This window comes from Saimiri boliviensis, chromosome 13, assembly GCF_048565385.1.
Source record: "Saimiri boliviensis isolate mSaiBol1 chromosome 13, mSaiBol1.pri, whole genome shotgun sequence".
Classification (NCBI taxonomy): Eukaryota; Metazoa; Chordata; class Mammalia; order Primates; family Cebidae; genus Saimiri; species Saimiri boliviensis.
In genome coordinates, this window is record NC_133461.1 from 106,624,503 (window position 1) to 106,642,834 (window position 18,332).

Consider the following 18,332-nt stretch of genomic DNA (forward strand, 5'->3'; position numbering starts at 1 on the left):
CCTGGGTAACAAGAGGGAAACTCCGTCTCAAAAAAAAAAAAAAAAAAAAAAAGACAAAGACCAGGGTAGCTTCTGGTGCACAGCCAGCTAGGAGCTGAGTGTGGTGGTCTAACATTCCCACAGGAATGAGATCCTGCCCACAACCACGCGAGCGAGTTTGGAATCAGTTTCTGCTCAGAGGAAGCTTCAGATGAGCTCCAGCACTGAGGGAGCTTTTTTTTTTTTTTTTCTGAGACGGAGTCTTGCTGTCACCCAGGCTGGAGTGCAGTGGTGCAATCTCAGCTTATTGCAACCTCTGTCTCCCGGGTTCAAGCGATTTTTGTGCCTCAGCCTCTGGAGTAGCTGGCACTACAGGTGCATGCCACCATGCCCAGTTACGTTTTGCATTTTTAGTAGAGATGGGATTTGGCCATGTCATCCAGGCTGGTCTTGAACTCCCGACCTCAAACCATGTGCCCACCTCGGCCTCCCAAAGTGTTAGGACTACAGGTGTGAGCCACTATGCCTTGGCCCTGGCAGACATTTTGATTGCAGCCTTAGGAGAGACCCTGAAGCAAAGATCTCACCAAGTCCTTCTTGGACTCCTAACCCACAAAGACTTGGAGATAATACAAATGTGCTTTTTTTAATCGTCTAAATGCGTCCTGGTTTATTATGCCACAATAGGTAAGTAATACGGATATACATCAAATCATATAAAAACGATGGGAGTTATATTATTTAGACAAAGAGTAAGACACAACACTTTGTTTGATTTTATTTAATTAAATAATTTATTTTTGTGACACTGTCTGACTCTGTCACCTGGGCTGCAGCTGTGGCAAGACCTTGGCTCATTGCAACCTCCACCTCCCAGTTTCAAGTGATTCTTGTGCGTCAGCCTCCTGAGTAGCTGGAATTACAGATGTGCCCCACCATGCCCAGCTAATTTTTGTATTTTTAGTAGAGATGGGGTTTCAGCATGTTGGCCAGGCTGGTCTCAAACTCTTGCCCTCAAGTGATCCACCTGCCTCGGCCTCCCAAAGTGTTGGGATTTCAGGCGTGAGCCACCATGCTCGGCCTCTACCCAAATATTTAAAACAAAGTCTTGGCTGGGTGCTGTGGCTCGCGCCTGTAATCCAGCATTTTGGGAGGCAGAGCTAGGAGGATCACTTGAACCTAGGAGTTCGAGACCAGCCTGGGCAACATAGTGGGACATTGTCTCTAAAAAACATTAAAAAATCAGCCCGGCATGGTGGCACACATCTGTAGACTCAGTTACTCAGGAGGCTGCAGTGGGAGGATCACTTGAGCCGGGAGGTGTTACTCAGGAGGCTGAGGTGGGAGAAATCACTTGAGCCCGGGAGGTTAAAGCTGTGTGAGTCACGATTGTGTCACTGCACTGCAGCCTGGGTGACAGAGCGAGACCCTGTCTCAACAAACAGACACATAACAAAACAAAACAAAACAAAACAAATCTTAGTAGAAGTTGCAAAACTATGTTTTCACAACTACAAGCAGTTAACTGTCTGTTTTTTTTTTGTTTTTTTTTTTTTTTTTTGAGATGGAGTCTCACTCTTGTTGCCCAGGCTGGAGTGCAGTGGCACAATCTTGGCTCACTGCAACCTCTGCCTCCTGGGTTCAAGCAATTCTCCTGCCCCAGCCTCCTGAGTAACTGGGATTACAGGGGCCCGCCACCACACCTGGCTAATTTTTAAAGTATTTTTTTTTGTAGAGACAGAGTTTCACCAAGTTGGCCAGGCTGCTTGCTTTTGAACTCCTGACCTCAGGTGATCGGCCCACCTCAGGGCTTCCCAAAGTGCTGGGATTACAGGTGTGAGCCACTGCTCCCGGCCAACTGTCTTTAAGTATTTCTCTGAGACAGAATATTCTCTAGCTGAGGCAAATCATCAAATTAGTAGTTAAGTAAATGTTAATTAAATAAGCTCAAAAGATAAGCCATGGCAGAGTGGCTCAATGCAGCTTCGACCTCCATAGCAGATGGGAACACACGTGTGCACTACCACACCCGACTAATTTTTTTATTTTTATTTATTTATTTTTTTAAACTTTTTATTTTGAGTAGAGATGAGGGCTTGCTATGTTGCCCAGGCTGGTCTCGAACTCCTGAGTTCAAGTAATCCTCCCACTTTAGCCTCCCACATCATTGGGGTTAGAGGTAAGTGCCACCACTCCCAGCCAACAGCACCCAATTTTACCCTTTGATAAGACTGTAACTCTGTAGGTTTAATTGCTAGGGTAATCATGATAAAATAACGCATATACTTTTCAAATTAGTAGAGGAAAAGGATGGAATGATTAAATAAAATAAAGTGATGAAGAGCCAGGTGGGGCTCAAGCCTGTAATCCCAGCACGTTGGGAGGCTGAGGCAGGTGGACTGCTTGAGCCCAGGAGTTTGAGACCCACCTGGGCAACATGGTAAAACCCTATCTTTACAAAAAATTTTCAAATTGGCTGGGTGTGGTGGCTTCCACCTGTAATTCCAGCTATGTAGGATGCAGAGGTGGGAGAATCGCTTAAACCCAGGAGGCTGAGGCCACAGTGAGCTGTGATCATGCCACGGCATTCTAGCCTGGGCATCAGAGTGAGATCCTGTCTCAAAAAATAAAAATAAAATAAAAAATAAAGTAATGGTAAGAAGAGAGAAAAAACAAACATAGAACAGTCAGAACAAATAGAAAATTACAAAAGAGGCCGGGCATGGTGGCTCATGCCTGTAATCCTAGCACTTTGGGAGGCCAAGGTGGCTGAATCATGAGGTCAAGAGATTGAGACCAGCCTGGCCAACATGGTGACACCCTGTCTCTACCAAAAATACCAAAATTAGCTGGGCATGGTGGCAGGCACCTGTAGTCCCAGCTACTTGGGAGGCTGCAGCAGGCGAATCGCTTGAACCTGGGAGGTAGGTGGTGGTTGCAGTGAGCCGAGATCATGCCACTGCACTCCAGCCTGGTGAGACAGCGAGATTCCGTCTTAAGAAAAAAAAAAAAAAAAAAAAGACAGTTACAAAAGCAGTGGTAGATTTAACTCAAATATGTCAGTAATGCTGTTAAATGTAAATGCACTAAGTGCTCTTGTTAGCAGACAGATCTTAAGACCATGGACAGTAACTTTACGTGGACCAGAGCGTGGGAACTCACCCGCCTCAGGGCCACCAGGAGCCCCAGCAGGGCCGGCAGCCCGGTGACCTGCTTCGTGGTCCTGTGTTCTGTCCACTCTGCCCACTGCAGTTCAACCCAGCCCGCTGATACTGAACAGCCTGTGCTGGCGAGGCCAGGGCCAGGTTTGGAACACACGAATATATCAGACAAGGCATCTGTCCTAAAGGCGTTTTCCCAAGTGAGGAGAAAATACCGTAGCACCAATTCCCGGGATACGGACACATCGTATCTTCACGGGAGCCGGGGTCGGGGCGGTGATGTTTTGGGGCTGTGTCTGAGCATGGCCCTGCCTGTGCCCGGGTGTCCACTGCCTGGGACACATGCAGGCAGTGGGCAGGGCGGGAGGAGGGGCTTTTCTGACTGGAAATTCATCAATGTGTTTCTGTCTGCTGCACTTATCAGTGTTGCTATTTCAGTGAGTAATGGTAGAGCCTTCACTGGGCTCAAGGCAGACGCCGAGGGTGGGGGTGCGGGCCCGTGATACGGCCGGGGTCCTCTGTCGTCAGAAAACATGAGCTCATGCCAAGGTTTCCGCAGGTCACCGAGATAGCACCGGCTCTCTGGAGACAGGCGTGACCCCCAGGTCGGCTCCTCGTCATTGAACTAAGTGGGCTCGGTGTCGGCCTGAACGTTAGCGGTGATAAGGGCCGGATAATGGTAGCCAAACTCCCACGGCCTCGTCCGGCCTCCCCCGGGGCCCTGGGGCCAGCAAGGGGGCAGGTCAGGGAGGGGCCACGCGGAGGAGCAGGCTGGGAGGCTGCTGGCGCCTTTGGCTCAGCCGGTGGGGCTGAGCCCTTTGGAGTGTGCCCTGGGAACCAGTCTGTCCATGCCCCTGCCTCCAGACCAGTCACTAGGACCAATAGATGTCCCCGGGAAGACAGCAGCCACGACTGTATGCTGGAAGCATATCAGACTGGTAGCACTTCCTTCTCTGGACTTGTTTTTCTTTCATCAAATTTGCTGGATCTGTTGGGAAATTTGAGTGAGTGGGGAAGGAGTGGATGTGTTCCAGGCTCTGCTGTGGACCTGGGGTCAGGGTTACCTGCTGCTGGTTTCAAGTGGGAAACGCCAGAGCTTGATCACAGCACACACAGCGCCTCGGGATGTTTCTCAGCCTCTGCACTCCGTGGTCCTGAGTCTGCCGCCTGTGAGGTCAACCTTCCTAAGCCTTCTTGGGCCTTAAAGTAAGCCACACCACCTCTAAAACAATGACACCTGTGTGTATCCCAGATGGGAGCATGGTCCTGGTCGGGAGTCTGCAACCCAGCACACAGGGGAGGGCAGGAGGTGGCTTTAGCCGCCTGGGGCAGCAGCTCGAGCGCTGCCTCATCCCTCTCATGCCCCTCTATTGCTGGTCCAGGACTGAGCCTTTTCTTTCTCCCCAGAGCAGCCTCCCAGGAGCCAGTTTTTTCGAGTGCAGTGGCGTGATCTTGGCTCACTGCAACCTTCGCCTCCTGGGTTCAAGCAATTCTCTTGTCTCAGCCTCCCAGGTGGTGGGACTACAGGTGCCCGCCACCACACTTACCCGATTTTTGTATTTTTAGTAGAGATGGGGTTTCACCATATTAGTCAGGCTGGTCTCAAACTCCTGACCTCATGATCCACTCACCTTGGCCTCCCAAAGTGCTGGGATTACAGGCGTGAGCCACTGCGCCCGGACACAGAGGAAATCATTCTAGGTTTCATTGTTTCGATGTTACTTTTAAGTTTTGAAAAATAAAGCTCCTGCATTTTGCAGGTGGACAGTCTCAGACTGCAAAGCAAGTCAGCACTAGGGCAGAAGGAATCCCAAACGCGCTGAGAACAGCTCTCGAGTGCCACCTACTGGAGCAAGCAGGCACTGCATGTGCACGGGCAGCCGTTCAGTCATTCCCGTTACTCCAACACAATCGAAGTTATGCAGAAAATTTACATGCATCAGTTCTATGGGCTATTTACGACTATATGCACACGTAGAAAGAGGAAAATATGCTTGTAAATGATAAACATAACTTCATGATAGTAGTTACCTCTGGGTTGGGTAGGGGTGAAGGAGTGGTAAAGGTTTTAGTTTTATCTGTAGCAATTTTTTTCATTATTTGTAGAAGTGGGGGGTCTCACTATATTGCCCAGGCTAGTACTGGTTTCAAGAAATTCTCCCACCTTGGCTTCCCAAAGTGCTGGGATTACAGGTGTGAGCCACTGTGCCTGGCCGCAATTTGTTTTTTCTTTCAAAAGATCCGATACCAATGTGCCAAAGTATTGACATCTATTAAATCTTTCAGGGTAGTCATACTGAGGTCTGTTTTTCTGTACTTATTTCTATGTTTAAAATAGTTCATAAGAAATACACTTTATATTAATAGTAATAATTATACAGTATATATTATGCTATATATTACATTGTATACATTTTATATTTGTTATGTGTTATATACTTACATTTACGGAAGGACAATAAAATGTAAAAATAAAAAATTTGTGGTCCAGATTATTGGTCCAAATGGTAGGAGGGCAGTTTAATAGCTTTTTTTTTTTTTTTTTTTTTTTTTGAGATGGAGGTTCACATTGTCTCCCAGGCTGGAGTGCAATGGCGTGATCTTGGCTCACTACAACTTCTGCCTTCCGGGTTCAAGCGATTCTCCTGCCTCAGCCTTCTGAGTAGCTGGGATTACAGGCACACACCACTACGCCCGGCTAGTTTTTGTACTTTTAGTAAAGATGGGATTTCACCATGTTGGCCAGGCTGGTCTCGAACTCCTGACCTCAGATGATCCACCCACCTCGGCCTCCCGAAGCGCTGGGATTACAGGCGTGAGCCACCATGCCTGGCCCAAAAGTTCTTACTACTTGTTGGCTGCTGTTATTATTATTAATATGTTTCCTGGAGTTGACTGGAGAAACTGTACAGGAACCGAAGCTCGTGTATAGGCCAGAGGAGAATCGCACTCTTCATCAGTGGTGACAAGATGAAGACGCACTGAGAAGACTCATTTATTTGCTATTATTGAAAAATGGTACATACCCCAAAGGAAGATATGCCATAGAATGTCAGAATGTTCTTAGAATTGGGAAACTGTCAGGTAGGGGGCTGAAGGAGAGAGCCAAGATGACCATTTTATTTCCAGATTAAAATTGCTGCCTAGAAATGATCACAAACACAACCTGCCTCTGTTAGAACAGAATCCAGAAGCCACCACCTAACACGGGCAGCAGCCCCAGAGCAGCGCTCACAAGGTTTTGACAATTCAAGTTATACCGTTATGAGTTTGTACATCTCCAGGTACCTATTATACTATTATTTGCATAGTATATCTTTACAACCTCACTTTTTATGCCAGAGATTTGAATGTCATCAGTCTGCGTTGTGTCCTGGGATTTTAAAAAATGTCCCCAGTTGATTGTAAACATGAGCCAGATTGAAAACCATTTTTTTCAAAGCCAGAAAGGGGAATCCCAGATGCCAGGGATGATGAGGAATGGAAAGGCAGAGTGCCAAGTGTGAGAGCCTGGGTGTGGAACCTGAGGACGTTCCTATTGGCCAGAGGCTTGGATTTTAACACTCTCGTGGGGAAAGGTGATGAGGCCTTAGGCTTCTAAGCAAGGGGAGCTGGATCTGCGATTCATGCAAAAGTGAGGACCCTTGAAAAGCTGCTTGCTCAGTGAATGAGGGACCAGACAAATCCTAGCTGCTTGTGAGGGAGACTTGATTTGCTTAGGCCTCTTGGTGGGGAAAAAAATCTCTCTCACATAATAAACCTAAAGCTGAGAAATTCACTTAAACATTGGTCCAAACAATTCAATTATCATGGATGAATAAATAGACTAAATGTGGAATATATGCATAGTGGAATATTATACTGCCTTAAAAAAGGAAGAAAATTCTGATACATACTGTAACATGGATGAACCTTGAGGACGAAGCCAAGTGAAAGAAGCCAGATGCAGGACAAATACTGGATAATTCTGCTCACATGAGGTACCTGAAACAGTCAATGGACTACATAACATTTTTTTCTGTTGCTTATAGGGTATAATCCATAGATATTCTACAATTTAAAAAAACTTTCATAGTTGGGGCATCTTTTCATTTTGGTGTAGAGACTTCTTGTTTTTTCTGACTGATACATTGTTATACCATGCTATAATATAATCCATCTAAGGAAACATCAGAGACAAGAAAAAAAGAAAAAAAACAAAAAAGAAAGACATAGAAACAACAACAAAATACTATACTATGTTTACCCACAGCCTTGTCCATTAACATTTAGGTTGTTTCTAATTTTCACTACTGCAGATAATTCTGCATGCGCACTCTTGCATATACTTCCGTGTGGATGGATGCAAGCATTTCTCTTGGGAAGCTATGGAAGGTAGACTTCCAATCAAGAGAAGACACATTTAACATTTCAATATTTTAACGTTTACAGATTGCTCTCTGTAAGGACTCTATCAATACCCGCCCTCATAATCAGCGTATGAAAATACCCATTGCTTCATACCTGTACCAAAACTAGCTGTTTTCCCTTGTTTAAAGGTTTTCCCTCTGATTTGGTCTTTCTCCTTAGCATCCTCCACCCCTTGTCTCCCTTCTGGCCGTCCCCTTCTCCTTCAGCAGACCCCAGGCAGGCAGGCTTCACAGACTCATACGTGGCATTCAAGCCGTAAAATGGCCCCAATGTATGGCCATGTGGTCGGAAGTTATGGGATGAAAACACTCACAAAGACACACACACAAAGGGGTTGGCAAAATCCCACACGCACGTCTTCACACACAAACACAGTATTCTTTCCAGTCAAGATAAGACTATTAGTGGGAAAAGTCCTGCTGGACTATCTCACTTCCCTGTGTGGGCAGCCCAGATAAGTGGCCTCTCAGGTCTGGACAATAATACCCAGCCCGACAGCTTGTCTGCAGCCTCCGTGTCCCCCCCACCCCGCCGAAGCCTCTGCGAAGCCGACTCTTCTCGGGTAGGGCCTGGCAGGGGGTGCACAGCTCTGAGCAGACCCAATGGGCAGACAGTGATGGCAAGAGGCATTCCTGGGGCCCGGGACGGGGGGAAGCTCACGGCGGCGGCAGTGCTGGGGATACACTGGCCAGGCCGGTGTCCAGAGTTGCCAGGGCTATGATGGCAAATCAGAGTCATTAGAGCAACCGTGGGGGCCCAAGGTACCGTGCTAGGAAGCGGGGATGCCGGCGGCTCAGCCTACGGCGTGGCCACACCGGGTCTGCAGACCTCCTTCCTTCCTTTCTTCCATTCCCGGGGCACAAGAGCAGGCTGGTGCCTGAAAACAAGGCCCCCCTCTTCCTCCGCTGCACCCCTCCTCTCCCACGCCGCTCAGGCTTTTTATGCTGTGCCTCCTGTTCAGTGGTTTAGGAGGTTCCCGGGACTCTGCCAGCTCTGCAGAGTACACAGAGGCCCGTTCTTGCCTCCGAGGACCTCGCAGTCTTGGGAAGCCTCCAGGCCCCCCCTCCGGCCACTGCAATTCCAGATGGTCTCTCCCGCTTCTTGTGGTGCAAGAGACAGGGTCTTGCTATGTTGCCCAGGCTGGTCTCAAACTCCTGGACTCAAGCGATCCTCCTGCTCTGGCCTCCGAAAGTGCTGGGATGACAGGCGGGAGCCACTGTGCCCAGCCATCATTTCCTCTTCACGTCCAGTGAAGTCATGGGGAAGGGCGTCTGGAGCGGTGAGTGGGGCTCTGCTTCCTCAGGATGGCAGGAAGTTCTGTCTTGATCTGAGGCTGGGGATCAAGTTGCTCCTTGTCCCATATCCAGGGTTGGAAGAGAGGCTGCAGCCTGGGAGACCCTGCCTGGAAACCCGGAGGCCGAGGCAGGCCTTGCAGAGTGTGAAGCCGCCCACTCTGATGGTCTCCTCTGATTCCTACCACCTGGAAGGGAGAACGAACAAGACTTCTATCTGAACAGATGAGGAAACCGTAGCCGACAAAGGTTAAATGACTCACTCAATGCTGCACAGCCGGGAACGAAAGAACCCAGGTCTCCGGACTTGAAATCCGGCATCCTACCCATGGGCCATGTTCTTAGAAACTTGCACCACACGGCGGAGCCCCCCAAGGAGGCCAGACACTCTGGAGGGCGTGCTCTCAGGACTCAGACCTCTGAGGACACCCTTAGCAAGGGGTGGACAGTGAAAGCCACACGTATGCCCTATGCAGCCCCCAACACTGGCAGTAGATACCACATTGTTAAAAGCGGGGAGAGAAACATGAAGGGCAGACCTGAGGGCAGCCGGCTGGCAGGTGGTTATGAGCTGCTTGCTTGTATGTATGCCTCATATTTTCAGCCCCCGCGAATGAAGTTACTGGCCTTTTCCTTAGACACAGCCTGAATCTTTTGCTCTCCAGTCTGATTGAGATCCCAAACCCTCGGACTTTTTTCCTTTTTCTTTTCTTTTTTTTTTTTTTTGAGACGGAGTTTCGCTCTCGTTACCCAGGCTGGAGTGCAATGGCGCGATCTCGGCTCACCGCAACCTCCGCCTCCTGGGTTCAGGCAATTCTCCTGCCTCAGCCTCCTGAGTAGCTGGGATTACAGGCACGTGCCACCATGCCCAGCTAATTTTTTGTATTTTTAGTAGAGACGGGGTTTCACCATGTTGACCAGGATGGTCTCGATCTCTTCACCTCGTGATCCACCCGCCTCGGCCTCCCAAAGTGCTGGGATTCCAGGCGTGAGCCACCGCGCCCGGCTTCTTTTTTCTTTTTTGAGACAGAGTCTCGCTCTGTTGCCCAGGCTGGAGTGCAACAGTATTCTCTCGGTTCACTGTAACCTTCCTCTCCCGGGTTCAAGCAATTCTCCTGCCTCCCAAGTAGCTGGAATTACAGGTACCTACCATCATGCCACCGTGCTCCGCTAAGTTTTTGTATTGTTACTAGAGGGAGTTTCGCCATGTTGGCCAGGCTGATCTTGAACTCCTGACCTCAGGTGATCAACCTGCCTCGGCTTCCCAAGGTGCTGGGATTACAGGCAGGAGCGACACCTGGCCTGACTTTTTACTTTTTATTTTATTTCCCTACCCGCTCCCTCTCACCTCCCTCCCTTTCTCTGTTCCTTTCGCCCTTCCCTTCCTTTCCTTTCCCTCCCCTCCCCTTTCTTTCCTTTTCTTCCCTTTTCCTCTCTTTTAACAGGATCTTGCTTTATCACTCGGCTGGAGTGCAGTGGTGCAATCACAGCTCACTGCAGCCTCAACCTCCCAGACTCAACAGATCCTCCTGACTCTGCCTCCCAAGTAGCTGGGACTATAGGTGCACACCACCACGCTGGGCTAATTTTTAAATTTTTAGTAGAGATACGGACTTACTGTTACCCAGGCTAGTCTTGAACCTCTGGGCTGGAGCAGTCCTCCCACCTCAGTCTCTTAAAATGCTGGGATTACAGGTGTGAGCTTTTGTGCTTGACCCAGAGCCTCCTTCCTCCTTCCTTCTTTCTTACTCCCTCCCTCTCTCCCTCCCTTCCTCTATTTAAAATAAAACAAAACAAAAAAACTTGCATTTATTGAGTACTTACTACGCACTGGGCACAAAGCAGTAATTCTTACAACGGTGCGTTGAGATGGTCTGGCGAGGTTAGGTGACTTGCTTGGCTGGAGGCCACATGGCTGTGGGAAACACAAGCCCAGCTCCAGTGCTGCCCTCTTCCGGCTGACCGCGTGTGCTCCATTCCGGCCAGGGCAGCAACCGGCACCCTTAAAGCACTGGACCAGAATGGAAAAGACCAGCAGTGAGGCCACCAGCGCAGTGACAGGCCCAGGCGGGATGTGACTGCTTCCCTGGGGCCATTGCCTGCCTAAGCGACTCATCCTGCCCTCCCTGCGGGCCCCTCCATAGTCACACACGGTACCCTCAAGGAAGGGGACTGAGGAGCAGGAGTGGACCCCCGAATCTAGACAGTGATTGAAGCTTGAATTCCCACTCTGGATTAAAAACGACTGAGACTCTCAACATGGACCCAGTGAATGGACTATGGTCAGTGGTCTTAGGATGGAGAGCAGGGACTCCGAAAGGGAGGCTCCTCTGCCGTCTGTGTAGTAGCCTCTAACTCAGCTACTGTGCACCCCACCGCAGTGTGGAGGGAGGAGGTCAGGCTGAGAGAGGCGGCCACGTGCAGGGCCAGCGCTGGCCCCAGGTGGCAGGGGCCCTGGATCAAGGCCGTGGCTTCTCTGACTTGAAGGCTGTGGCTGACACTCCACAGAGCCTCCTCCTGTGCCAAAGTAACCAAAGCAGAGGCCAGCCCCCGTGCTCCCTTCTGCTCCCGTTCCGGAGGCCTGGCTGGCTGATAGGAGCTGTGTCCCTCAGATGAAGTCATCTGTTTTGGTGCCAAGGAAGGGAAGGGCTGGGGGAGCCGGCGGAGGGGCCATCGGGGCCGAGCTCTGTCTGCTTTTCCCAGGCTGGCGCCGCAGGGAGGAAAGCCTGGGTCTTGTCTGGGAGTGCCCATCACAAGGGGGCAGTGGGTGGGTGCCCTGAGGGCAGGGCCTGTGCATTGTTAGGAAATCAGAAAGAGAAAACAGGAGCCTGGCTGAAGTGTCAGGGAGCCGGGGTTTGCAGGCTTCTTGCTAATGTTGTCCAGCTGATGTTTGAATGATTTCCGCCACGATCGGATGTGAGCACACATCTTGGAAGACGCACTATCCTACGATCTATGGAACACGGAAAGCACTGCAGGGCATTCAGCACGGTGAACACTTGGCCTCGCTCTGCAGACGCTTCGGTGATTTGTTGCTCTTTGAGGGAAGCCCTATGCAGTTTGTAAATTTCTTTTTTTTTTTTTTTTTGAGATGGAGTTTCGCTCTTGTTACCCAGGCTGGAGTGCAATGGCGCGATCTCGGCTCACCGCAACCTCCGCCTCCTGGGCTCAGGCAATTCTCCTGCCTCAGCCTCCTGAGTAGCTGGGATTACAGGCACGCACCACCATGCCCAGCTAATTTTTTGTATTTTTAGTAGAGACGGGGTTTCACCATGTTGACCAGGATGGTCTTGATCTTTCGACCTCGTGATTCACCCGCCTCGGCCTCCCAAAGTGCTGGGATTACAGGCTTGAGCCACCGCGCCCGGCCGTAAATTTCTTTCTAGACCTCAGCAAAGCTTGGGTTTCTGATTAATTCTATCTCATCAATTAGAATCCGGGTAGAGGTCTCACAGATGCTATCAATTCCTATCATCAACGAATAGAATCAGATGCACCAACATCTACTGACCTCGAAGGAGGTCCCAGATACGGTGCTAACTGCAGCAACTTCCTCGTGCTCTATTGTGCAATTAGTTTTCTGTTTATCAACGAGTAACTGAAGTTCAGAAAGTTAAGTACCTTCCCTAATGTCCCGTAGCTAGTAAGTGACACACTGAGCTGAGCCCAGGCTGACTGCATCCAAGTCTCTAAAAGTCTCTAACAGGTTTCAGTGCTGTTCTCCTAGTACTCTTCTGTTTTTTGTTTTTTGGTTTTTTTTAGAGGGTCTCACTCTGTCACCCAGGCTGGAGTGCAGTGGTGCAATCTCGGCTGATTGCAGCCTCTAATTCCTAAGGTCAACTGATCCTCCCCCCTCAGCCTCTGGAGTAGCTGGGACCACAGGTGTGCACCATCACACCTGGCTACATTTTTTTTTTTTTTTTTTTTTTTTTTTTGGAGACAGAGTCCCGCTCTGTTACCCAGGCTGGAGTGCAGTGATTCGATCTCCGCTCACTGCAACCTCTGCATCCCAGGTTTAAGCAATTCTCCTACCTCAGCCTCCTGAGTAGCTGAAATTACAGGTGTGCACCACCATACCTGGCTAATTTTTGTATTTTTAGTGGAGATGAGGTTTCACCATGTTGGCCAGGCTGGTCTTGAACTCCTGACATCAAGTGATGCGCCCACCTCAGCCTCCTAAATTGCTGGGATTACAGGAGTGAGCTACCGGGCCAGGGAGGTGCTCTACTCTTCACTGATTATTATTAATATTTTTGGGCCAGGCGCGGTGGCTCAAGCCTGTAATCCCAGAACTTTGGGAGGCCGAGGCGGGTGGATCACGAGGTCAAGAGATCAAGACCAACGTGGTCAACATGGTGAAACCCCGTCTCTGCTAAAAATACAAAAAAAAAAAAAAAAAAGAAAAAAAAAAAAGCTGGGCATGGTGGCACGTGCCTGTAATCCAGCTACTCAGGAGGCTGAGGCAGGAGAATTGCCTGAACCCAGGAAGCGGAGGTTGCAGTAAGCCGAGATCGCGCCATTGCACTCCAGCCTGGGTAACAAGAGCGAAACTCCGTCTCAAAAAAAAAAAAAAAAAAAAAAAAAAATTTTTGTTTTGCCTCCACCTGCCTTGTTTTCCAAATGTGTGTCTTTCCTTTTACATTTTGAATGTACAACTTTTTGCAGAATTGAACCCAACTGATATATCCTATCTTTGCGAAGGATTTCCACTTCCTAAGTGGTCAGAAATTGATTTCCACCCATTGTCTTTGCCAGCTTCCTTCCTTAAATGCACGTGGTGGGGCATGGGGTACTGGGCTGCCCCTGCCAAGACCTAGGATCCAGTCTGGTTTCTGACCTCCCTCACAGTGTGTGTGATTCCGGCAATGTCCCTTGCCCTCTCCGGGGCTCCGTTTGCTCATCTTCACTGGTGATTTCCAAGGGCCTTGCCAGATCCATCTCCAGGCATGTGTGAGTGTGTTTGCAGGCATGGAGCTGCCACAGACAGCTGGGCCTCCTGGCTGCTGTCTCACGGGCCCACAGCAGGGGCTGCTTTCCTGGGTCAGATCCAGCAGTGGCAGAAGTGTCCCCAGGACAGCCTCACCCAGTGCTCACCCGGTCCTCAACTCTACCCTGTCCGATGATTAGGACACGCATGGCTGTGCTCCTTGGTTTGAATTTTTATGTGGGCCCTAGCTCCCCCTTGCTGTGTGAGGAAGACCACAGCTGTAACCTCTTGGGCCTTTATTGTCGTAAACTGTCACATTCTGCAAACACCGGTCACAGAGCATTTGGAGAATGGACATTCTTGTAGAGAAATTTTGCAAAGAGACGCCTTGCCTTTGTTAATCTAATTTACATTTATTTATTTATTTATTTATTTATTGGAGTCTCGCTCTGTTGCCCAGGCTGGAGTGCAATGACATGATCTTGGCTCACTGCAACTTCTGCCTCCTGGGTTCAAGTGATTCCGCTGCCTTAGCCTCCCAAGTGGCTGGGACTACAGGCATGGGCTACCTTCCTGGCTAATTTTTGTATTTTTAGTAGCGACGAAGTTTCACCATGTTGGCTAGGCTGGTTTCAAACTCCTGACCTCAGGTGATCTACCTACCTTGGCCTCCCAAACTGCTGGGATTACAGGGGTGAGGCACCATGCCCAGCCCATTAATCTATTTTGCTTTTAAATTTTGTATTATTGTTATTTTTGATAGAAATAATAACAGAGGAGGTATAAGGACATGATGATGAGTGCCGCCTCGAGGCTGGGGTTGGGTAAACAAAGCCCTGACTGGCCGGGCACAGTGGCTCACGCCTGTAATCCCAGCACTTCGGGAGGCTGACACGGGTGGATCATGAGGACAAGAGTTTTAGACCAGCCTGGTCAATATGGTGAAACCCCCCACCTCTATTAAAAATATAAAAATTGGCTGGGTGTAGTGGCACACACCTGTAGTCCCAGCTGCTCCGGAGACTGAGGCAAGAGAATGGCTTGAACCTGGGAGGCGCAGTTTGCAGAGGGTGTGGTAAGCCAAGATCGTGCCACTGCAGCATGGCACTCCAGCCTGGGAAATGGAGCGAGACTCTTGTTAAAAAAAAAAAAAAAAAAAAAAAAAAAAGCTGAACTATCATTATATTTTTACTTTTAACTGTGCTGCAAAATGTATAACAAAATTTATCACGTTAACCACTTTTTTTTTTTTTTTGAGACAGTCTGGCTCTGTCGCCAGGCTGGAGTGCAGTGGCTGCTATCTCTGCTCCCTGCAACCTCTGGCTCCCTGGCTCAAGCGATTCTCCTGCCTCCGCCTCTGGAGTAGGCAGGAGATTACAGGCACGCGCTGGGATTACAGAGTAGCTGGGATTACAGGCATGTGCCACTAGGACCAGCTAATTTTTGTATTTTTAGTAGAGATGAGGTTTCACCATGTTGGCCAGGATGGTCTCGATCTCCTGACCTCGTGATCCGCCCACCTCGGCCTCCCAAAGTGCTGGGATGACAGGCGTGAGCCGCGGTGCCCAGCCCATAACCACTTTTCAGAGTATGGTTCAGTCCTGTGACATAGACCACACTTTGTTATGCAAAAGGCCTCTAGAACTTTATCTTACAAATCAAAACTGCGTCAGCCTTGCTTGTTATTGAATGCTGACTCTGCCCAAAGCATTGTGCTGACCACGAGGTCCAAAAAGAAAAGGAAACAACTGATTGCCAAGCAGAACTTCAGAAAAGACAAAGGATTCCATCAGTTTGTCGACCCCCAGCTCCCGCGGACCCTAAGCAGTTGTGCTAAGGGCAGGAGAGGTGGAAGCGCAGGCAAAGTCCGCCACCTGGTGGCAGGAAAGAGTCACAGTCCACAAGGGAGGCTTCAAGAGGATCCCACAAAAGAAGTGGGGAACAGGAAAGAGGAGGACGACATTTAGCGTCAGGTACGCAAAACAGCAGGAACTGTATTTTTGGCTGGGCGCAGTGGCTCACACCTGCGATCCCAGCACTTTGGAAGGCTGCGGCGACCAGATCACCTGAGGTTAAGAGTCAGAGACCAGCCTGGCCAACATGGCGAAACCTCGTCTCTACTAAAAATACACACACAAGGCCGGGCGCGGTGGCTCACGCCTGTAATCCCAGCACTTTGGGAGGCTGAGGCGGGTGGATCACGAGGTCAAGAGATCGAGACCATCCTGGTCAACATGGTGAAACCCCGTCTCTACTAAAAATACAAAAAATTAGCTGGGCATGGTGGCGCGTGCCTGTAATCCCAGCTACTCAGGAGGCTGAGGCAGGAGAATTGCCTGAACCCAGGAGGCGGAGGTTGCGGTGAGCCGAGATCGCGCCATTGCATTCCAGCCTGGGCAACAAGAGCGAAACTCCGTCTCAAAAAAAAAAAAAAAAAAAAAAACAAAAAACACACACACACTAGCTGGGCATGGTGGTGCGTGCCTGTAGTCTTAGCTACCTGATGAGGCTGAGGCAGGAAAATCACTGGAATGCAGGAGACGGAGGTTGCAGTGAGACAGGATCGTGGTCGCTGCACTCCAGTCTGGGTGACAGAGGGAGACTCCATCTCAACAACAACAACAAACAACAAACAAAAACCACAACTTTTTTTTTCTTTTTTTCTTTTGAGACAGAGTCTGGCTCTGTCACCCAGGCTGGAGTCCAATGGCATGATCTTGGCTCACTGCAACCTCTGCCTCTTGGGTTCAAGTGAGTCTCCTGTCTAAGCCTCCTGAGTAGCTGAGATTACAGGTGTGCCCCACCATGCCCAGCTAATTTTTGTATTTTTAGTAGAGATGGGTTTTCATCAGGTTGGCCAGGCTGGTCTTGAACTCTTGACCTCGTAATCTGCCTGCCTCGGCCTCTCAAAAGTGCTGCGATTACAGGTGTAAACCATCACACCTGGCCAAAACACAACCTTTTTAAGAGACACATCCGGCTAATTTTAAAATTGGTTTTTGTTTGACAGAGCACAGTGGCTCATGCTTGTAATTCCAGCACTTTGGGAAGCTGAGGCAGGTGAATCACCTGAGGTCAGGAGTTTGAGACCAGACCAGCCAACATGGAGAAACCTTGTCTCTACAAAAATTAACAGGGTGTAGTGGCATACTATGCAGGAGGCTGAGACGTGAGAATCATTTGAGCCGGGAGTCTGAGGTTGCGGTGAGCCGAGACGGCACCACTGAACTCCAGCCTGGGTGACAGAGGGAAACTCTGTCTCAAACAAGACAAAACAAAACAAAACAAAACAAAAACCCCACAAAAGCAAAACTTATGAGATACCACTACACACCCACCAGAGGGTGAAAATGTAGAAGACAGGCAATGCTGAGTGTCTGTGAAGATGGGTGGCAGGTGGAAGTCTGTCTTTGCTGCCTAGGCTAAACAGGGAGAGGGGCGGGGAGAACGAGCTCTTGGCCATGGTGGTTCGCCATGGGATGAGCAGAAAGTCAGCATACCCTGGGCCAGCAGAACCCAGTACTTATTCGTAATTACTCCCTGTATCCTCCAAAGATTCTGCTTTACATGAGACAGAGCGGACTAAGAGGAGACCAAGAGTGAGGTGGGGCTCTTCATGGCTTAGGCACTAAGCAGCCTTTCATTTAGAGAAATGAAGGGGAAGCATCCTGTGCTTCCTCGATTACCACGTGGAGCATTGCGTTATTTCCATTTTCCTTTGAAAGACATTGAGAGCAGAACAAATAGATTTTGGCCTAAAACTGACCTCTTGCTGCTTCCAGAATAACTAAGGCTTCTGAGCCCATGGGAGGGAACCGCGCGACCAGGAGGACTTGATTCCCCTGGAGCAATGGTGAAGAAAAGCACAAGTACGTTCCGTAATATCAGGCAGGGTCTCCCGAGGGGCTTTTTAAATTTGTATTTTTGAGACAGGGTCTTGGTGACTCAGCCAGGCTGTGTGCAGTGGTGCAGTCATGGCTCACTGCAGGCTTGACCTCCCAGGCTCAAGCGATCCCCCCACCTCAGCCTCCTGAGTAGCTGGGAGTACAGGTGTGAGCCACCAGACCCGGCTAAGTTTTGTATTTTTTGTAGATACGGGCTTTCGCCATGTTGCCCAGGCTGGTCTTAAATGCCTGTGCTCAAGCAATCTGCCCCACGTCGGACTTCCAAAGTGCTGGGATTACAGGCGTGAACCATCACACTCAGCCCCAAGACGTTTTTGTATTTGGGCCTGGCTCACAGTTCTCAGCATTTGAGATGAAATGAACCCAGTAAACAGAAGTTCTGAAAGCGGATTCGGCTGGGTTCCCTAGAAGCGATTTAGGTTGCAGTTACCAAGCCTCCAGGACATCTGCTTGCAAAGTCAGAAAGCCAGGCTGCTTTTTTCCGGTGTGTGTAAAGGGCTCGTCCTATAGAGAACACCTACTCGATGTCAGGAGGCCAACTGCACATGACAGAGCCACGTGAGTGCACATGGAGAGGACGTAAGGCTTTGGACATTCTGCCAAATCTAATAAACGCCTTTCCCCCCTCCAGGGAGGTTTTGGTCTGTGGGAGACTCCT

General features: G+C 49.5%; 1 protein-coding gene across 1 annotated transcript in view; it reads right to left on the reverse strand.

Moving 5' to 3' along the window:
* Positions 1-6,115: 6,115 nt before the first annotated feature.
* The window catches only part of DEFB136 (defensin beta 136), a 28,889-nt gene continuing 16,672 nt past the window's right edge, over positions 6,116-18,332 (reverse strand). Inside the window, exons 6-7 of the transcript XR_012513321.1 lie at positions 10,667-10,853; positions 6,116-9,030 (exon numbers count right to left, since the gene is read on the reverse strand). The gene's annotated coding sequence lies outside the window, so the exon portion shown is untranslated. The remainder of the gene's footprint in view (positions 9,031-10,666; positions 10,854-18,332) is intronic.